This window comes from Ursus americanus, chromosome 13 (genome assembly GCF_024610735.1).
Source record: "Ursus americanus isolate L20-20 chromosome 13, mUrsAme1.1.p, whole genome shotgun sequence".
Lineage (NCBI taxonomy): Eukaryota > Metazoa > Chordata > Mammalia > Carnivora > Ursidae > Ursus > Ursus americanus.
Window position 1 is genome coordinate 13,238,632 of NC_142139.1, and position 22,908 is coordinate 13,261,539.

The window sequence follows — 22,908 nt, forward strand, 5'->3', positions numbered from 1 at the left end:
TTTTCTCTCTCTCCTCACTCTGTCCTTTCTCTTATATATTTTTTTAGATCTTTCTTCCCCAAAGTCTAATCACTTTGATCTGAAATTTCCAAACTTTGACAGAAGGCTCGACCTTGATGAAGACTTCTCTAGAGGAATGCTCAAGGGCGTTGATCATGAGCAGCTGCCCAGGCAGTTAGTTCCCTTCTTTGATTAAAAAAAAGGGGGGCAGGGTGCCTGGGTGGCGCAATTGGTTAAGCAGCTGACTCTTGGTTTCGGCTCAGGTCTGTCCTAGGGTCATGAGATCGAGCCCCGCGTCAGGCTCCGTGCTCAGCACAGAGTCTGCTTTGGATTCTCTCTCCCCCTGCCTCCCCTGCTCATGCTCTCTCTCTCTCAAATAAATAAATCTCAAAAAAAAAAGAAAAAATAGGATGGTCACACAAAAAAGGAGTCATTGAATTAGCCAGAACTGGGCTTTGGAAATGCACGTGAAACCCTGGAACCAGTGATCTTAGCTGCATAATTTCATGCTTACACACAAAGGGGTTGATTAGGAAAGGTGTCTCAGCCTGGTCGGGGCTGAATCACACCGGCTGTGTTAGCCTCATGCTCTCGCCAGAAACCTCTGAAAATACTTGAAAGTATCAGACCCTGGGTCATGATTTTGCCTGTGAGACCCTGTGCCCATCGCTGGGGGGGGGGAGATTGTCAGCCTCTAGGGGAGTTAACAGCATTGCAGAGATTTCTGGAGCGCAAGTGAGGGTAGCTAAGGCTTTGGCAAGCTTGAGACTGAGAGCCAATTCCTCAAACTGTGACTCAAATTGGCATATGTCTCTCAACTTGTTTGTATCATTCTCTAATTGTTTCACGCATGCTCACAGGTCCCTCACAAGCCCGAAAGCGTCAGAAGACAGAGACAATGCTATTTCTGATTTCCCAAAAGATTCTGTCAGAGTCACGGGCTCACCTTGTTGACTGACAGTCACTGGTAGCAGTGACTTCAGCTGCAAATAAAGAAAAATAGTTTATGTTCCAAGTGATAAAAGAATGTGTCATGTTAGGGCGCCTGGGTGGCTCAATCAGCTAAACATCTGCCTTCGCCTCAGGTCATGATCCCAGAGTCCTAGGATTGATCCCACGTTGGGCTCCCTGCTCAGCGGGGAGTTCCTGCTCAGCAGGGAGTCTGCGTCTCCTTCTCCATCTGCCCCTCCCCCCCACCCGCTTGTGCTCTGTCTCTCTCTCAAATAAATAAATAAAATCTAAAAAAAAAAAAAAAAAAGAACATGTCATGCAGTCATGTCTCTGTGATACTGGATTGATCACCAAAAGAGAAATACCCTATGAGGCAGAAATAGGTGAACTACACTAAGTATCTGGGAATCTTGTGGCAGAGAGAGAAGAAACAGGTAGTTGGGTTAAGGGTTCAGGATTTGGAAGGCACCTGACTTGTTTTCAGGCAAGGACCCTAGCAGAAGCTGTCCGGGGAGTGCATGGTCAATACTAACAGTCCTTGAGAGCAAGCCTTGAGGCCTGGGGGCTGCGAAGTCCACTCTCCATCGGTAGACAGACCCACATCATTCATTCATCTATTCTTTAATTCAGATGTTAAATATTGTACGGCAGGCACCATGCCCGGTGCTAGGAACATAAAGATGAGTATACATGGTCCCTGTGTCCAGAAGTGAGACCCGCTGTAAACCGGTACATTATGACCTCAAGCTAAATGCCATACAGCAGCGTGATTTAATGAAAAGGAGTTTTGCAAAAGAGGAAAATGGAGCTAGCTTTGGATAGGTTTTGCCAGCTACTATTGGTTGTATGATTTGGATATTTTGAGCCTATTTCCTCATCTATAATTTGGAAAGTAATATCTATCTCTTAGGGTTGTTGAAAGGATAAAATGAGAAGCACATATAAATCACAGCACCACACTGCGTATGACCAACCATCAGAAAACCTTTGATTCCATGCTCTCTGTAACCGCGGAATATGCAGTGTGCTCGATGCCTGGACACAGACCCAATGGCTGCTTGAGAAAGGGAGAGAAGACTCCGCCTAGGAAATAACATTTTTGTTTGATCCTGAAGAGTAAGTCCCATGTTCAATCATTTATTCAGCACTTGTTTACAGAGCATTATTAAACGCCAAATATTACACCAGATACTGGGGGCACAACGGCACACAAAACAGACGATGCTGGACCTCATAGAGCTTATCTGCCAGAGGAGGAGACAGACCAAAACCACATGCTAAGAATAAGGAGGGCAGTGGAGATGGAGAACTGTGACTCTCACATGTATTCAGTTTTCTGGAAAGAGCACCAAGCTGACATAGCCCACAACTCAGCCCAGACCGGGCTGAGATGCCTTTCCTAATCAACCCCTTTGTGTGTAAACATGAAATCACGCAGGTAAGATCACTGGGTCCAGGGCTTCACATTCCATATCCAACCTCCAGGTCTGGCTGATTCAATGACTCCTTTTTTGTGTGAACGCCTTATTCATTTTTTTTTTTTAATCAAAGAAGGGAACTGCTTGACCTGCTGTTCATCATCAGTGACACTTGAGTGTTCTTCTAGAGAAGTTTCCATCAAACTTGAGCCTTCTGTCAAAGCTCGGAGACCCTTAAGACTTTAGGAGACAGACAAAAAAAGAAAAGAAAGTGGGTGGAGAGAGAGATGCATATTGCCTATTGAGACTTCTTAGCCACTGACATTCGCGTTGACCAGACGGTGCTTGGGCAGAACCACAGGTGAAGCTTGTGTCGCTTTAACATCTGCATTTATCGGGAAAGGGGCTGGCAGGACACCTGGCCTGTTATCAGCCAAGAACCAAAGGATAAGAAGGACCAAGCCGTGTAAAGAGTGAAGGGAAGAACATTCTAAGCAGAATAGCATGTTTAGTTGCTCTGAAGCAGGGAAGGGCTGGGTGGAGCAAGTGAAAGAAAAGAATATAAAAGGAGAAAGATAGCATTTAATAAAGTTCAACAATGAAGGATTCAGGAAAGTTCACATGTACAAAGACACAGAGTTGTGAGAGTCTGGCATGTTCTAAGAGTCTGGAGAACTTCATTTCGGCTGCACTCAGGCTAGAGGAAGGAGGGGAGCAAGGGAGAAGGGGTGCAGGAGATGGAGTTAGGAAGGTAGATGGGGGTGGTTGTGCAGGATCTTGCTTGTGTAATATGAAAATGTTTAGATCTGGTTCTGTAAGCAAGATTTTTACAAGGGAGTGTGAAGGCAGGACTTGATTGTGGAGAATGGATTTAAAGTGAAGAGACTGCTAAAACAGTCTGAGGAAGGACTGAAGTAAGGCAGTGGTGGGGAGGACCAGATTCAAGAGACAATCCTGTGGTAGAAGCAACAGGATAGGATAATATATGGAGTGAGGGCATGGAAGAGTTGGGATAACAGTGAGGTTTCCAGTTTGGGAGGCTCATATTCCATTAGCCAGTGTCACACATAACATATAGCTTCTGGAAAACTCCCTTGTGTGTTCATGAGAGTGAAAAGGGCAAAAAATTCCTTACTATTGCTATAAAATTGTCTTGACCTCACAGACCCTCTTAAAGGATATCAGGGATCTCTCAGGGTCCTTGACCCATACTTTCAGACGTGCTCTTCTAGGCAGTTACTTGGGCCTCCCTTCACCATCCCTGACCTCCCTTCATGAACTACTCACCACCAACAATCTCATAAATGCATGTGATCTGCAGTTGTTTGCACTTGGACTTGCTCTGGCCTTTTCGGTTTGAAACTCCTGGACTGGGGCAACAACCCTTGCCTTAATTTCCAAGCCTGTGTTGAAGCCCTCCCCCTGAAAGTGCCATCTTGACTGTCTTCCAAGTTTTGGATCCTTACTCCTCTGCATGGCTTCAGCTTGTCTTGCTGCTCAGATCTGAGGCATCTTCTTATTGTAGAGAAGGAGCTCTCTTTCTGACCATAGCAAGAGCATTCCTCTGCTCTGGATCCTGGGCAGGTGGTCAGACAAAACTAGATTCGTTTTCTTAAGAAGACCACTGAAGGCAGAGTAGAGCTGAGAGTTAATGGGAAGCCCGTGTTAGTCCTTGAATAGGAAAGCAACACGAGAGAAGTATTTATTAACCTATTTGACACTGATTTGCAAAATTCATTAAAGAAGGAAGAGACTAAAAGCAGGAAGCCAAATGTGTAGTGTGTGTGTGTGTGTGTGTGTGTGTGTGTGTGTGTGTGTGTGTTGTGTGTGTGTGTGTGTGTGTGTGTGTGTGTGTGTTCTTTTTTAAAGGAAAAAGTCCTTTACAATGTGGAACTGAAATAGCGAACTTGATAGTGTGTGGGATTGGACATTGTAGAGAAATGTAATTTTAGAGGATTGACATTTATTTGGAAACCTTTTCCTTTAGACAGATTTACCTTGTTTTATGACCCCTCCTTGATTTAGTTTGGTTTAAAATTCAGAGAAAAACCTATTCCATTGGATCAAATTGTCAAGTGCAGCTCGTTAACATGTCTACATGAATTTCTAAGGTCTTCTAACAACTCACCACTCAATTTTTGGATCCATCCTCTTACTGGATACTTGTGTATGAGCCAGCAAGCTCCCTCCCTCCTCCATTTTGCTCTACAAGCACAATTCTCTTAGCATACAAAACTCTTAGCCTACAGACTCTCGTGACACAGGTTTTCCCTTGCATAACCTACAGCTTAGTAAGGTGTGTCTAGAAGTCTGTTTAAGAACCTATTTAACTGCTCTGAGGGTCTTTTCTCCCTCCCCATACTTTTTTCCTCAATATATATATTATTTTTTTGCATTTGAAATGTTATTCTGAATTTTCCAGATTGTAAAAGGGTCTCAAATGAATGTTTGTTTATGTTCAGATGGGTTGAAAATATATTCTGTGGGACCCCCTGGGTGGCTCAGTCGGTTAAGCGTCTGCCTTCAGCTCAGGTCGTGATCCCAGGGTCCTGGGATCGAGTCCCACGTCGGTCTCCCTGCTCAGCGGGAGTCTGCTTCTCCCTCTCCCTTTGCAGCTCCCCCTGCTTGCGCGCGCTCTCTCTCAAATAAATAAATAAATAAAATCTTTCAAAAAAAAAAAAAAAGAAAATATATTCTGTTAACAAATGTCACCCCTGGAGTTACAGTTATGGAAGCACAGAGTGATGTAATGCTTTTCCTAGTATTAGAACCCATCACGTTGGAAGAGACTTGGGCTAAAGCCTGATGGGCTGATCTATAGTCCCGTGCGCTGTCCTTGAACTAATTAATGGTCCCTGTTATTCTTGTTGAACATTTGGTTCTTCTAGGAGGCCTCTGGCTCAGTCACTGCCACTATATTAGGCAACATTCTGACGAGTAGTCTTATTCCTGCAGAGAATCTATTCTCCTTCTCTGCAGCGAGGTCTCCTCAGACCACTGGGCCCTGCTGGTGACGTGTGAACTGCCCAGGGGATGAGGCAGATAGCAAAAAATACACCAATTTTAGCAGAAAACACTGACATCAGCGACAGCTGGAGCAGCACAAAGTCTATAAACACACTTGTTACTCATCTGCTGTGCCCGTTGGGCAAGCCAGGTATGTGGCCCACTTGACCATCTTGTAGAGGAATGGCTTCCTAGGCAGGCCTCCTGATGGAACCTGAGATGAGAAGAATCAAATGAGCTTGGTGTTCAGAGCATTAAGTGGGTGATTAGTTTAGTCCTGATTTCAAAGAGGAAACCTACCACCTAGATGGAATTCAAAGGGTTGAGGGAAGGAATGACAATTGGATCGGATGGCTCAGTAGAGCGCTTGTTGATTCAACCTATGGACTGGGGCATTAGAAGAGCTGGGTGGTAGCTGGCTGCGGGGGTCTATGGAGGGCTGGTTAAGAGGTTCTGCGTCCAGCATCTCCTCATCTAGAAAAAAGGCAGAGTGTTTTATGAAAGGCAAAGCTAATTACAATGCAAATTTAGATCACACGACCGTAAGCTTGGCAGGAAATGGCATGTAATTAACATTAACATCTTGGAAATCTAAAGTTACAAATGCCAGGGATTGCAGAGCAAGATGTCCTCTGTTTATGGTTTTTGGTTATTCATTTTATTTAATTTGTCTTTTGTTTTCGTATCCAAATGCCTGCCCATACAAGAATGAGATTATCTGGCGGGGAAATGTGATAAACCTAGACCTTATGATTAAATTTTCTTGGACTTTAACCAAATAACCGTAGATCTCTGTTTGATAAATATTTTTTATTTGCTGTTTTTTAATCACTAATTAATACAAGTGCACACAAACAAATATGTTCTCATCATGTATCCGGTCTGTCCTTTTAGACTCCTCGAAGGTAAGAGCAAGATTTTACTTCCGGCGCGCAATTCTCCACAGTGTCTAAGTGCCATGAACATTCAGCTCTGCTGTCTCTTGATCTAAAAGCCCATGATTGTTTTAGCTTTTGATGCAGGATGACCGGGCCTATAGCTCTCTCCGGTGAAGTTCTTTAAATATATGTCTTTGTAATGAGACAAAGCCATTTCTTCAAAAGACGAAACTCAGACCAGTTAGTGTGTTAGGTATTTGAAGAGAAATACATAGCTCAGTTTGGGGTTCTACACTGAGCTCCAAGCCCAACATGTGTAATTATCATGGCAGCTACTATTTACTTTTTGTTGTATACCTACTGCTGTGATGAACATTTTATATGTATCTATGTCGGGCAGTCATGTCTCTCAACAACCATGGTTATGATAGGCATCTTATTCCCATTTTATACGCGAGAAAACGGAAGTTCAATGGTTACATAACTTGCTCGAAGTCACACAATCAGTACGTGAAGCAGGAGTTCTTTGAACCCAGGTTTGTGTGATTCCGTAGGCCCTGCTCTGAGTGGAAGTACAGAGTGTGGTTAGAATCTTTGCCTCTGAAGCCAGACTGGGCTTCAGTCTTCACTCTGCCACTTGGTAACTGATGATACCGAGACCTGGACCAAATAACTGATTCTCCCTGAACCTCAGTGTTTTCATTTGTAATGTGGGGGGTGGTAGTAGTACCCATGTGGTAGTGTTGTTTTGAGGATTAAACGTGTTTGTACACAAGAAACAGAACAGAACTGGAAACACAGAAGCATTATATAGTGTATGCTGTTCACATCTAGCGTATGCATTATTGTGCCCGTAGTCGTGACGGCCCACACACCTCAAATTCAGTAAGTCCCAAACACATGCATCATCTTATTTCCCCTAGACTTGCTTCCCTGGTTTGGCTGAGCAACTGTCATCCGCAGGTCTTCCGAGCTAGAAAACTTTATATTCAACTAGTATTTCATTATTGATATAGATCAATTCCTAACTTCTGTCAAATTCGTCTTGTAAATACATTATAAACATGTCCCGTCTTTCCCAGTTCTGCATGAGTCACCGCCTCATCATTTATTAGCTGGACCTTTGCTGTCCAGTGTGGTAGCCACTGGCCACATGTGGCTATTTAACACTTGCAATGTGGCTAATTTGAATTGAGATGCACTGTAAGTATAAAATATACAGGAGATTTCAAGGACTTATAATGAAAAAATAATGTAACCTATTTCATTAATGACTTTTTATATTGCTTACATGTTGAAAGAAAAATATTTCGGAATAAATATATATATATTTTAAAGATTTTATTTATTTGAGAGAGAGAGAGCATGAGTGAACACAAGCGGTGGGGGGGTGGGCATTGGCAGAGGGAGAAGCAGGAGCCCGGTGTGGGTCTTGATCCCAGGACCCTGGGATCGTGACCTCAGCCAAAGGCCGACATTTAACCAACTGAGCCACCCAGGTGCTCCAAACACATATATTTAAATTAATTTTGCTTGTTTCTTTTTAGGTTTTTAACGTGGCTACTAGAAAATTTAAAATTATACATGTGGTTTACATTTGTTGCTCATATTATATTTGTACTGACTAGTGTTGGTCTGGATGTTTCCAAATGCCATCTATCTATCCATCCATCCATCCATCTATCTATCATCTATATAGCTAATTCTACTTTTTTCTATCTTAACTCTCTCTATTCCCTTGTGTCCATAGTAATATTAAATATGTCTTCCTGAACACAAATCTGGTCCAGTCTCTTTTTGTAATGAAAAGACTTTGCTAGCTTCGGTGGTCACCTACAATGGAAAGCCTATCTGGGGCATACCCCAACTTTTTATCCTCTCTCCACCTGGCCAGACTCGTATCTTGCATGACTCTTCCTTGCATTTCTCATTCTGGCAGTACCAAACTGTATTCCGGTTCCCAGGTCATTTCATAACTTTTTGCCTTTGCACATGTTTTCCTCTTTGTTTTGAATACTCTTCTTCCTGGTTTTCTTGGTGAAGTTTTATTTATTTTCCAAAATCTGAGACATCACCTCCTCTAGGGAGGCTTCCCACAAAGTTCATCTTTCCATCTTTTGCAATACTCTTGTTCTTTATACTATTATTATTACCTTTCCACATGTATAAGTTGTTTTTTTATCTGTCCCCGCCTAACCTGAGTCTATAGAGGACATGACTGTATCTTACTCATTTCTAATATGTCATTCAAAAAACAGTGACTGAATAAAATAAAATAAAATAAAATAAAATAAAATAAAATAAAATAAAATAAAATAATAAAATAAAATAAAACAACCTGCTCTCAAAATACACTTCTGTAAGATAAAAATAACACAAGGCATAAACTGTGCCCTAAGAGAGAGGTCAATGAATATTTATTTGTGGGAAGAGAAGAAGTCAATTAATGTTGACTGAAATTTGAAAGAAGGTATGAGGAGGTAGGACAAATCTGACTGACTGGCTTAAGAAATGTCTCTCAAACATGGCCCTTTATAAATTTGACATAGTCCAGGCCCTGACTCTCAGTGATGCAGTTCTACGGCAGTCTGGTCACTGTGCAGGCAGTACCCCAATCGGGGGTCACTAACTCACGCTACCTGAAGACAAAGAAGACTGAGGGTAAGCTAGAATTCTGATTCCTTCTTTTTGAAGGAGGGAAAAAACAGAATGACAAGAAGACCGATTGCTTGCATCTTCTGGCCAGTGCCTGTCTTCCCTTAGAAACCAAATTATTATGTAAATCAGGGACCTGTGAGTGAGGAATCAGAACAAAGTGTGTAAGTTGGAAGCTTCGATGGCGGGTGCCTGCCGCGCGCCCCTCCACAGTTGGAAAGCTCCTGGTGCTGTGCACGTCAAGCCCTTGATCTGGATACCTTCTCTTCTGGGCAGTACTTTTATGGGCACTGCTTTGTCTCCTACCCTTTTCTAATCTCTATTTCTGGACAACTCATTCAGAAAGACACATTCTTTCCTTTGATATGGTAATACCCTCCATTAGGCTGCTCGGGACCGCGCCTGGCCCATTTATCTAGAGTTCCTTTGAAAACGCCTGTTCTCATCTGTTACTGTTGACCTCAGAGTTAACTCTCACATACACCCCCCTTTCCTTGCTTCTAAGATTGTAGACGTCCCTGATTCCTGCCACAGTGCATTTGCTGGGATGGAGGGAGGCACTGAGGAAGAAGAGGAAAGCAAGCTTCCCGGAGGACATGGTGGGATTCTGGGGAAGGGTGGGGGTGGGGCATTGGCACGGAGCCAGGAACGCCCAGAGTTCTGCATTGGGAGTCAGCTAGGACTCGGTTAAGAATTGTCCTTGCTTGATAATCACATTTTTCTGGACATAGATATCAGCTAATTGGGGAAAATTACAAGGTCCTGAACTTGGCCCTGAGTGTACATATCCATCTCACTGGCTTGGTCATATTCTAAACTTTGCTGCCTTTGTGCTGTTCAAAAGTATGAACGTGCTAGGTTGCTGACAGATGAAGCATTCACTATTTGTACTGTAATGACTACTAAATGGCAAAGCACATTTTAAAGGCAAAATATTTCCTTTTTGGTGAACGAACAAAAAAGAATTATGTTATCTTGTATATTTAGATATTATCCTATATATTTGGCAAATGAGAAAACTATTCATGAAGACTTTAGAAATTGTAATTCTTGCTTCTTAGAGTCCAGAGGACTTTCGTAAACAAAAGTTTAAACAAACAAACAAGCTTATACGTCTATTAGTTGCTATCCTGTTTTAAATGTCTTGATGTGTTAGTGCCTGGTGCAAAATTTACATAGAAAGGAACTTTGGAGTGAGAGTCAGGGATCCTTGAGGGCTGCATTCATCCCAGTTCTATCATTGCTTATGCACCCTTGAACAGGGATCTTAACCTCTCTGGTCTTAGTTGTTCTCTGTGTAAAAAGCAGAGGACAGGTTGTGTTAATTTCTTTAATCTCTCACAACTCTACAACTCTGGGAGTTTGTGAAGTATTATTCCAATAAGTGGGTCAAAGCCTGAGATTTTAAACTTCTTCTTTCCTCCCTCCCTCCTTCCTTCTTTCCTTCTTTCTGTCTTATAGCAGGGTATGAAGAAGCCAGATTCTGGTTGAAATGATGGGTTCTGCCACTCACTGAGACTGTGATTTTAGACAAGGCACATCACATCTCACAGACTTAGTTTCTTCTCCTGCAAAATGGACTTAAAACTCCTTTCCTCTCAGGACTATCGTGAGGATTAGAGATAGTGTGTGCGCCGCAAATGGTTTAGCTGTGGTTCTTGTTATTACTAATTGACCGTGTCAAATGATAAGGAGATTAAAACAAGGTTCCTGTTTTCATGAAGATACAATTTAGGAGTGCAGATACCGTGTTTTCTAATAATTAAAATACAAGTTATAAAGTGCCACAAGAGAAATTCAGAGTGATTTTTAATGCGTTCATAGACCGCAAATCTTTCTGTCTGGAGGGCAAAGGGAGATAATGAAGGGAAGAGCTTCAGGGAGGAGCAGCCATTCAATGTGGACTCTGAAGGGGAAATCAGATTTCAAGACAGGATGGACGTTCTGGGAAACACAGGGTGGATCTAAACAGAGAATTTTCTTTTAATTTACTACTCTCTTCAAGGTTTGCACTGTTGCCTGACCTTTATAAAAAGTTTTGAAGCAGAGATGTTAAATACCAGCATGCTCTGGCCCAAGAAGTTATTTTTCCTCTGGAGGATCTGGCAAAGGAAAAGTTAAAGAGCTTTGGAGAATGGCACGTTAAACAGAAAGGAATTTCAAAATACAGGTCTATTTGAGGAAAAGCAAGACTCTTTAATAAGCAAATGGAAATGCGTTGGCTGCAGGTCACAAGAGAGCTGCCAGTTATCACTCCATCAATCTTTCCTCCCAGGTAGCAATGTTTGGTGACTTAATGAGGTGATAAGGAGCAAGAAACTGACACATGCAGAGGCAGAGTCAGAAGAAGATATCAGAGAAGGTCATTCCCATTCGAACCTTTCTTTGCTTTTAATGTCAAAGACCTTGCTAATAGGTGAGAACCCCAGAGTTGGGGTTAATATTGAGTTATCTCCACTCTGCCTTTGCCATGTACAAGAAGAGAAGGCTTCTTGATGACTGCCATATAAATAGGAGACTGCAGAAGACACACAAACACACACACACACACACACACACACACACACACACACACACACACAGGTAATGCAACACCCAGGGATCACCACCCTGGATTAATAAAATAGCACAAGCTCATAGTTGTTCACATTACACAAGGTTCCCTTCTCGGCACTGTGGTGTGGTGCTGAAATGCTGTTTAAAAATTTGTGCTGCTGCCTTCATACCATGGCCATATTTTGGAGCCTATGACTTCATCACGGTCTGAGTTGCCAGGGCTGGATTCCAGGAGAAAGGGGAAGGGAGGTAGATAGGAGGGACAGGAAGCAAAAATAGGCAGGTTGAATAAGGCAGGATGGATTAAAACATTTAATTCCACTTTTTAGAAGTCAGTTCTATCATTTGCTCAGAAGGTCTGTGTCTTGTGCTTTCTCCTGCCTTCCACCCCCTCCCTCCCTCCTTCCTTCCCTTTTTTACCTTTGGCTATTTTCCTTCTTATTTTCAGATTACACACTTAATTTGTGTTCTTTCCTCCTTCCTTCCTTTCCTTCTTTCTGTTGTAAACGTTACTCACTGGCTTACCAAAATGGAAGTTGAAGATACGCTCTGCCACCCCTCCCTACTCCCTGCCTCAAGCTCACATAAGTCCCCTTTGCCCCTACTCCACCCTTCCAATATCATTATATCATATTTTGTTTGAATCAATATTCAATGTTTAGATTATAAAGCTAAGCTCTATACTACGCCATGAGTACTTTTTCCTTTCTTACACAAATGTTTTTTCTCTTAGAATTAACATCTGTCTTTCCTTTTTAGTGTTCTAAGTATTTGTCATTCATTTATCCCCAAACTCTGTCCATCTGTCTAAATAATTCTCCTGATATTTTAAATCACATCAGGAACTCTATCAATACCATCTGTTTTGGTTGCTAGAGTCTTCTGACCTGCTCTGATTTGGACTGGTAACTCTCTTTGCGAGATACATATTGTTTCCTAGAGTCTTTCTTTGTAATCATCCTGGGGATTCCTCTTTTCCTCTCTTGAGCTGATCCTCACTCCCTAGACCCCACATCTCCTTTTTTCTTGGTTCTTTTCCTCATTTTTATGGCACCCTTCCTCCAGTTGCTTCCTAAGAAAGGGTGGTGAGAGCTAAGTTTTCCGAGATCTAAAATATTTGATAGCATCTTTATTCTGTCCTTACGCTTAATTGATAATTCCTCTAGGTTAGCATTCTAGGCTGGAAAGACCTTCTCAGAATTCTGAAGGTATTAGTCTGTGCTTGACCTTCAATGTTGCTATTGAGAAGTCCAAAGGAATTCTAAAACAAAACAAAACAAAAGAAAAAAAAAACATAAAGCAATTCTGATTCTTGATCCCTCGTGTATGTAACTTTTTCTCCTGGAAACCTACAAGATCTTTTTGTGAAATTCATGATGATGTGCTATGGTTTGTATGTATTTTATTCTAGTGTATGGGTCCTTCAATTTTGGGAAGTTTTCTTGAATTACTTATTTGATGATTTATTTCTTTTGTTTTCTCACCCTGAAATTCCTATTATTCAGACATTGGACCATTTGTATCCATTCTTGAATTTTTAAAACTTTTCCCTTCTATTCTTATCTTTTTGTCTTGATTTTAAACCTGTTAGGTTCTAGGAGATTCTAGAAAATTTCCTCAACATTATTTTCTAAATTCTCTGTCGAGCTATTCATTTCTGATGAGATATTTTTAACCTCCGAGAGTCTTTCTCATTCTTTTCTATATCCTTTGAGTTCTGTTTCATGAATTTCATATCACTCTGAAGATATCAGTGATAACGTTTTTTGGTGTTTTCCTCTCCTGGCAGTTTTTATGTTTGCTTTTTGCTTATTTTGGCCTGTCTTTTACAATAGAAGCTTTCCTTTAGATTAGAAGAGAGATTTCCTTGGCTATCTGCTTACTGTAAAGTGACCAAACGGAGTCATTTCTTGGTGAAACTCTAATATTTCTATTTTTTTTTTTTTTGGATTAGCTAATCAGAATCTTTCAGTCTCCTTCCAAAAGGGTATAAAGTCTAGCTGCCAGAGTTCTGGGAGCTCAGACAGAAGGGGGCTTGGAGTGGGGTGGGGGGGTTATTGCTATCTAGTAGTTTTTCTTTCACTTTCCTTCTTTTCCATATGGCTCACCCATCTTCAACTGTGCCTGGTGTCCTGTAGGGCTAATCGAGGCCATTTGCTTGGCTGAGAGGAATTAGGAAATGGTATTGGGGTGTTCTAATATCTTCTTAATCTTCCTGTTTTCATCCCTACTCTCATCCTTACTTCAAGAGGGAGCTGTTCCCACAAATTCCTGAGTCTTGAGGGAATTCTACAGAGCAAATTGTGTTGCTTTTAGCTTTCTCCTTTCCTGACATAGAAGTCAGTATTCTCAGGTACCTGTTTGTAGAAACTGTTAAAAATTACTTTTTTTTTTTTAACTGAGGAAAGCTTTAAAATGGCAAATAAATATCTACCTTTGGAAAACAATATGGGCAAATAGCATTGCTGCAAACAACTAAATAATTGTTTCGAAATAGCATTAACACCAAGCTAGTCTAGCAACACATATTCAATTGGAGCATTCAGCAACTATGACTATTATATTCTGCAAAGAGAACAAATGGTTTGTAGTAAAAAGAAAATGCATTGGCTCACAGTATGTCCATGGAGAGAAACTAGGGTGCCCTCCGAGCTTTAGCCAGAGGCACTGGGGTGCCAGAAAGGCAAAGATGTCGCCTTTCGTAGCAAGAAGAGGCTGTGAGTGAGGGAAAGGGGAAGCAACAAACCACCGAGGCCACATTCACCCTGACACCATCAACAATAAACAATACAAAACTTCTTAAAAATAAGCCTGAACTTGATGGCATGAAAGTTGGTGTCCTAACCATTGCCTTTCTTATACTTTACAATATATGAAGACGAAAGGAGATTTCGATGAAGAACTTCTTCAAGATGGAGTCAGAGTGTTCATTGTAAAGGAGACACAGCTAACACTCTTAGGAACAGAAGGTCTTTTAGTAGAATACAAATTATCCAGTTAATTTATGTTCAATAATTCAAAGAAACTTCTTAATGCAGGAGTGTCAATCTATTTCTTCTAATCACACTCTTTCCCACTTTGATATGGATTCAAATTTTTTAACACTGATATCGGGGAACAGACAGAACATATAGTTTATACACTGAAGTGTTAATAACATCATCTGATACTTTTGCTTTTGTTTCAAGGAATATTAATATAATATAAATGTGCTAATAAAGGAATCTGTGAGATATAGAACCAGGCACAGGAAACCGTTCTTTATACCCTTGAAAATGACAAGCAGATTGAGTCCATCAATTATAATTATAGTCCATGAAGAATTTGTAAGACACCGTTATTAGAGAGAGAGAGAACAGGGAAGGGGATGGGGAGGGACACATAAATGAAACAAAGCACATACTAACAAAAAAATAAATGAAATAAAGCAGCATATTTGTTGTTGGATTATATCAGTTCTCATGGGGTTAGGTGCCCCTCTCACTATGGGTCCTGGTAATTATCTGTGGTTATTAGGGCATGTCAGAAAACCAGCCTTTGAAGATGGACGTCTGATTGCCAAGTCCTTCCTAGTCTCCGGGGCTAGCCTGGAAGGCAAGACTAGATCAGTACCTGCTGCTGGAGGCTCTCAGTACTTGGTAGATAAATGAACACCTTCAGGAATGAGGTGAAATGAGCTGTGGAAACTTGTAAGCACATTGGTCTAATTTTCACTGGCTTTTTTATATCCCTGTACAGCAAACTCCAAATGAAAGAAACCATGTCTTAGCAAATATAAATGAGATTAAACAGTGACAGAGATTATGTTGTGGTATTGTGAACGATGGGTACCAACCCATTCATTTGAAAAAAGATTTGAAAAGATTTGATATTTTCTTTGAAATCCAAATTGTTTCATAGGAAGAGGAGAAAACTCAGTATTTTGTAAATTTTCTTTTACAATTTGTAAATTAGGACAGTCCTTGCCTCAAAAAATTAGTATGGCTTATTTTTTTTCCTTTAAATTATAATTCATATAGGCTGTTACACAGTTTGCTTGAGTCATCTCAAATGTTTCTATACTGAACTTTAATTCACTAAATTACTTTAATATATTTATCTGCCATTTGACTATTCCATTTCCTCCAAATATTATGCACAATTAATTTAATTAACGTGGAGACAATTTTTCCTATAAAACAAGCACTTGGTAATTCCATTTCTTTGCTTCAGATTTATGTAATAATAGAGAGGAAATTGAAATTTCATCATATTTAGTTTCAAATGAAAATCAAGAACAAATGGAAATCCATCGTCTTTGGCATTTTAGACTTTGTGACCAGCTAAAGAATAAGCACTATAGGTAAGGTAAAGCAGAATTTGAATATGTTGTCATATTTGCATTGTACACTTAGCACAAGTATTGTCAAATGGTACCTGGAGCTTTTTGTATGGCTGGAGGCTGCACAAGATATTTTTGAAGAGCTAGTTATGTGCTTGCGTGAACTCCTTACAGAATTTAGCTAATGTTGCTTCCACATAAGCAGTCTTCAGCACACTCTGGCTCTAATCCAGACAGTTTTGTTTCGGAACATCTTTGTTTTCAGAATAATAAAAGTTGTATAGTTAAAATAAAAGAATATGTTAAAAAATCTGAAAATCATGATTATAAACTCATCTTCTAGTCTCCTTTAAAAGTATGGCTATTTGAAGCTTAATAGAGTTAATGAGATGGTCCTCAAAAGAAAGTTCCTCAGTATAGATCTGCCTATTTGTCACACACACACACACACCCAAAATGGTTGCCACCCCCAACATATTTCCCTACAACATTTTATAGAAAATAAAACCAGCTTCAGGGGCCCCTGGGAAGCTTGTTAAAAATGCAGATACAAACACCCCAGCCTCTGAGATTTGGTTTCCATGGAGGATAGGAAATAAAAACTGGGTTTCTGCATTTTGAAAGTTCTGCCCAGAGATCTGGTGTTCACCAAAGGTTATAAACCCCTATTCTAGAAGGCCGTCACTGGTTGATGAGCCTCTAGGACAGCATGTCACAAACCCTAACACGTATATGAATCATGGATGTTCTTGTTAAATGCAGTTGATCCATCTGGGTTGGGGGCTGGGATTCGATGGTTCTAACAAATTCTGGGGTGATTCCAAGACTACTGGTCTGGGAACCTCACTTTGAATTGCAAAGATGAGATTTTTAGGGGCGCCTGGGTGGCACAGCGGTTAAGCGTCTGCCTTCAGCTCAGGGCGTGATCCCGGCGTTATGGGATCGAGTCCCACATCAGGCTCCTCCGCTGTGAGCCTGCTTCTTCCTCTCCCACTCCCCTTGCTTGTGTTCCCTCTCTCGGTGGCTGTCTCTATCTCTGTCGAATAAATAAATAAAATCTTAAAAAAAAAAAGATGAGATTTTTATAGCCCTTTTGTAGGCAAGCAAACAGGCATTTGTTTTGAAGTACTCTGCAAGATACTACAGCATTAATTGGAGGCGGCATTGTGCTGTGAAAGGGTAGTCCCTCCAGCAGCACTCCCTGAGCACTCCCTGTGTCCTCGGTGCTATGTCTGTGCATCCCAGATCTCCCTTGCCCCCTCCTCCTGAGGTCACATTTATTTGTCCTTTAGGAAACCTTCCCTCCTCCAAGAATCCTTGCTTGCGGGTAGTGCCCTGGGTGTGCTCCCATTGCATACTGTGTTAACTTGAATGATAGCAGTTATCATGTGGGGTTACACTTATCTACTAATTTATTTATCTTAGAATATAAAGTTTTTAAAAAAGATTTACTTATTTATTTTGGGGGGGGCAGAGGGTGGGATCTTCAGGCAGACTCCCCACCAAGTGCAGAGCCCAGGCTGGGATTGATCCCACAACCCATGAGATCATGACCTGCGCTGAAACCAAGAGAGCAGATGGTCAATTGACTGAGCCCCCAGGCGCCCGTAGAATATAAAGCTATTGAGGGCAGTATTCATTATTGACTTCAGAGCCCAGAACACTGTCAGTCACATAAAAGACAATCAGTAAATATATAGCATAATTGCCTACTTAACTAATTAATCAAATGAGGAGCAAAGCCAAAACTTCCAGCCCCAACTCCATTTTCTTACATAAACTCAAGAAAGACCTCTGGCTAGGTGAAGAGAGAGTAGCTGAGGGCTCTCGCCTGCCCCTGCACGGCTCTGCTGGGCTGGCCCCGGCCCAAGATTTTTTGGCAAGATGACGACATTCATGTAGGCTCTCCTCAATCAGAAATAAATAGGAGAAGTATTAGTCAATCACAGCAGGGGGCATGACTGGTTTTAAAATGCATCAGCAGAACACTTACGTGGACACAGAAGGCACTTGGCATGACCCCGATTTCCCTTCTTGAAGTACGGGCTTTGGAAAGCACTCGCCCAGCCCCGGCGCGCTCCCGCGGACCTGCCAAGGCAGACGGGGCACAGCCGAGCTGCGCGGCACCTGCGGCATTGCCTCACTCGGGCGGCCTCCGCTCATGTGCTCTTCTCCATAAATTGCCACCAAGCCCATACTTAGGAAAGGCTTAGGTTTTACTGATTGCCTTGTGACTTTACCTCTTCTGGGGCCAGAGAGATGATGGCGAAACGGAGTGATTGGCAGGAGCAGCTGCAGAGCTGCTTTACGGAGTCGCGGTGTGACCGTTCTTGCGCGGCGGAGAACTCCCTTCTCTCTGATGTGCAGTATACAGGACCGATACATTTCCCCCAGTACACCGGGAATTCCCTATTTCTCGCATGAGACCTTTGCTGTAATCTCATACCTGAAAGAGACTAGAAAGAGACAATACATACAAAGTTCATAGTAGGTTTGGGAGGGACTGTTGACTCTCGTACTGAGGGAACTGAGACAGACATCCGAGTAAAATTCAATTTTCTCATATTGTCATTAATCAGCACACTTGCTGTGTGCAAGACATACTTTGGGTTGGAAACAATACAGAGATCTTTGTATTGCGATCACAGGACTCAATGAATTTCAACTAGCCACTAGTTTGGAAACTGGATGGGGGCTATTTCCAATGAAGTCTTCACATTCCAGCCCAGTGAAGGCTTTCTCCTTCCCTTTGTCTCTCCTCCCACAGACAGTAGACTTCAAATCTCTAGAACTGGACTGAAAAATGAGATTCTTCATTTCCCTTGGGCACCAGAGTTGCCTTTAGTCGGAATTCACAGTTGGTTTCAGGTGTGCTCTCTCAGAGCAAGGTTTGCAAAAGGCATCGCTTCCTGGTTTCTGTCAGCCTGTTCCTCCTTGGGCTGTTTGCCCTTACATTGCCTTTGATGGAATGTCCTCCTCTCCAGCTCAGAGACCCAGGATGCTGAAGATGGATCACATGTGTCTGTCTCTTTAGATCAGTAGTTCTCAAAGTGTGGTCTGCAGTCCTCCAGGGGTCTCTGAGATGCTTTCAGGAGATCCAGGAGTTCAAAATGATTTTCATAATGATACCAAGATTTTTGCTTGTCTTTTTCACTGTGTTGACATTTGCACGGATGATGCAAAAAGCCAAGGTGGATGCACGTTAGCATTCAGGACAGTGACTCCTACCTGTACTAGGAGTCATTGTATTCCTCGCTGTCCCCAAGTGACTTAAGAAACAAGATTCTGGTTTCATATAAGGCTATTCTTGATAAGGCAGTACAAGCTTGCATTTTTTTAAAGATTGTATTTATTTTTTAGAGAGAGAACGTGAATTGGGGGGGGGGCGCGGGAGAAAGAGGGAGAGAGAATCCCAAGCAGACTCGGCACTGAGTGCAGAGTGTGACACGGGGCTCCATCTCACAACCCTGAGATCATGACCTGAGCCGAAAGAAATCAAGAGTTGGACACTTAACCAACTGAGCCACTCAGGTGCCCCAAAGCTTGCATTTTATTGAATCTTGAGCACACATCTTTTTAATATTCTGTATGATAAAATGAAAATATACATAAAACAATTTTACCGAATACTGAAGAACAATGCTTGTCTTGAGGAAGCGCTTGGACGGTCCTTTCAACTGCAAGCTCTACTAGCCATTTTTTTCATGAACATCATTTCTACTTTAAAGAATGACTGACAGACACACTGCAGTTAATCAAACTGGGTATTCAGTCGACACCTTCTAAAAAATGAGCAAAACGAACCTGTCACTTGAAGGAAAACACTGCCAGTATTTGAACGTCCAAGGGAAAATTAAGTTTCATCTGCCACCATAAATTTGACAGCTTCTCAATACTTCAAGACTTCTCTGATGAGAACATTGATGATATCAAGGAGGGTGATTTTGTATATTTGCATAATGAAGTGTGTCAACATTTGGAAGATCTGCATAACTCAGTGAATCAATATTTTCCAAATAACAATGTATGGGGTAACAGAATGATGGATGGGTAAAAGGTCCAAACTGCGAAATATACCAACGACTTTTAATGTTACCAAGTATGAGAAGTTCATTGCTACAGTTTCAAATTTCACATTGCAACTTTAGAAACTACCACTTGTTGAGTCTGATGTAGTGTCAAAGAAAAATATCCAAAATTACCTGAAAAGCATTAAAACACTCTTCCCTTTTCCAACTATGTGTGTGTGTGAGAGTGTGTGTGTGTGTGTGTGTGTGTGTACACATACACTTATCTGTGTGAGGCTAGATCTTCATACACTTCAATCAACACAATGTAATACAACAGAATGAAGAAGCACATATGACAATCCAGCTGTCTTCTATTAAGCTCAGATACTAAGAAATGGAAAACAATGTTACTATTCTCACTAAATTATCTTAGTGTTAAAAAGCATGGCTATTTTTCATAAAAACATATTGTTTACATTAACATAACCCATTATTGTATTTTATAATTAATTAATGAACAAAATTTTTAAATGTCCCACTTTTTATTTCTAACATGGTAAATATCAATAGAACCCCTAAGAACAAAATATTTTTAAAGTTTGCTATCATTTATTAGATTGTAAATGGGTCCTAAGACCAAAAGGTCTGAGAATTGTTGCTCTAGGTCCCACACTCAGCTAACTAAAGCTCTGGAGGTGATCATTTCACCCGGGCCCTTCCCTGAAAGGGCACAGTCCTTGATTAACTTCCCCTGGCTTCTGCATCAGCTAGTTCGCTCCTTTTTGCAGCCAGATGGCTCAGCACGTCCTGTGGCTCGGGTGGTGGCATGTATTCCGATTACGTGAAGACAGTATCGGCATTGTCCTCTACCCCACTTTCCCACTAAAGTAAGTGTTCAGTGCAATCAGTGACTTTCTTGGATTAAAACTATGCAAAATACTTATAAATGTGTACTGTTCACAGTTCTTTAATATAAAACCTCCTCAGAAATTTTACATGATTCTTTCCAAAACGGAAGCAGCACGATATATCTTATGCGTATGTACGCATGTGCGTGCATATGCGTGTATGTGTGTCGCAGTTCCACAACGCATAGAATTAGCGGTCTCGAGGGGATTCCTTCATTTGCCTGAAAGGAAAATGATTCCCTGAGACCCTAAATGCCTTGTTGCGTGATTTGGTTGCTTAATTAAGGTACGATCCCCAGTTTGCTTCCAGAGCAAAATAACAGAATTCATACATTTTTAAAAAATGTGTACCCTTGTCCTGGGGAGGACATTTTTCATGTTATGTCTACCCTCTTTATCTGTAGTTTTATGTATGAGCAACCTGAAGAAAAAACTGCTTTATCTAGTTTAGTCAAATATAGTAAGACTTTAGATGGCTATAGAGCTGTGGAAAAACAGGGCGTTCCAGAAAGATACATTTTCTGGATATGTGAGACATATTCAGTGTCTAAAACGAAACCATTTCAGTAAAAATAGCAATACAAGAAAAGTATTTAGGACCTCAAATTATGAACTCTAATCCAGTACCTAATGGGGCAGTGCCTCAGATCCAGTTATACCTTTAAATAGCAAATCTCCTGTTTTAGCTCTTTGGGGTGGTTATCTCTAAAAGGGGTTTTTCTGCATCTAATCAATCTAGTAAAGATGATGTAAACATTTTAAATGATTTGAGATCATTATTATTAATGTCCACTCTTATACTCAAATACAATAGAGGCATCAAGTCCCTTGATCAAGTGAGAGTTTTTTTACACCTTCATTAAATGATCCTATATTCAGAGTCTTTTTTTTTTTTTAAGATTTTGATGTGTTTTTAAATATTGGCTTTTACCTTCTTGCTTTGGCACCGTATTAACTATAAAATCTTCCTTTACACAGGATGCATATTTGTCTCTCCATTTCTAATTTTCTGTAAGCCAAATTTAAAAACCTCATTAGAATTGTATAAAATTAAACAAATAGAATGAGAAAGGGCCCCAGACACCTACAGTGATGGACAGAAGTCTTAGGGAGCTTTATTTATTACCATATTTTGACCACTCAAAAGACTGTTGAGCTTACTTATAGGTGCTTTTTTTTTTTTAAGATTTTATTTATTTATTTTTGAAAGAGAGAGAGTGTGCGCGCGGGCACATGCACGAGCACGAGTGGAGGGGGGAAGCGACTCCCCGCTGAGCAGGGAGCCGGATGTGGAACTCGATCATAGGACCCTGGGATCATGACCTGAGCTGAAGGTAGATGCTTAACCAATGACCCCCCAGGTGCCCCTTATAGGTTCTTTAGATGACTGATGATATTCGTATTAGGTGAGATATCACAGAATAATAATTATTTAGCTAATAGTCGTGTATAGTTAACAAAATCATAAAAATAAACATATTTAAAAGTAGTGAATTCTAATTCTGTTGCCTTTTCTGAGTAATTTCGCTTCTACTGATTACATATTTATCTAGTCTTAGATTTCGCATAGGCTTTTTAATGAATTCTTTAAAAAGTATTTCAAAAAATATTCTGTATAAATGCTTATGGAAGGAATGTTCCTTATGGGTCAAAAGTCTTTATGCAGTCTTTCACATTTAATCCAACAAAAAAGCAGACAGGGACATGTACACGTAGGCTCTGGTCCATCAGTGTTTTCCTGAAAGAGCTAGGATGTTTACATTCTTAGGAAGAAAAGAAGAGCAGAGAATACCATTCCATATTTGTACTTGTTGGTTTTCTAGCATCATGGTGGCTGCTTCGTGAGAGCTCAAGCAGTCATACTCCAGCATCGTTCCTGCCTGTGAAATCACATTGGTATGCAGATCCTGAAGTATGCAGCCCCATGGATAGGGCTCATGCCTGTCAAAGACAGTTACTTACTCCGGGAATCTTTCCAAGGTTGCTACCAGGAATGTTTTTTACTTTTATGGCGACTTGGTCCCTAAGGGTAGAGACAGTCATCCAAAAGGAAAATTTTTTGCCCAGTATTGTCCATATATTAGTGACCAGAGCACTTAAGTTCATAGTCTTCAAACCAAAACTCAACATGAAAACAAGCTATTGAGCTTGAATTGAAGTACTGAGTATAGAATAACTGAAAACTCCTAGTGTCTGTTTGCATTT

At 41.0% G+C, this 22,908-nt stretch overlaps 1 protein-coding gene and 1 long non-coding RNA gene across 4 annotated transcripts in view; one reads left to right on the forward strand and one right to left on the reverse strand.

The window, feature by feature from the left end:
- Window positions 1-22,908, forward strand: part of SYNPO2 (synaptopodin 2) — a 167,508-nt gene that overhangs the window by 100,121 nt on the left and 44,479 nt on the right. The window lies entirely within an intron of this gene.
- On the reverse strand, window positions 1,921-17,908 carry LOC148109056 (uncharacterized). Its single transcript, XR_015726467.1, has 3 exons — window positions 17,779-17,908; window positions 5,491-5,589; window positions 1,921-2,609 (listed from the first exon to the last, which is right to left on the reverse strand). It is a non-coding gene; the product is annotated as an uncharacterized LOC148109056 (long non-coding RNA).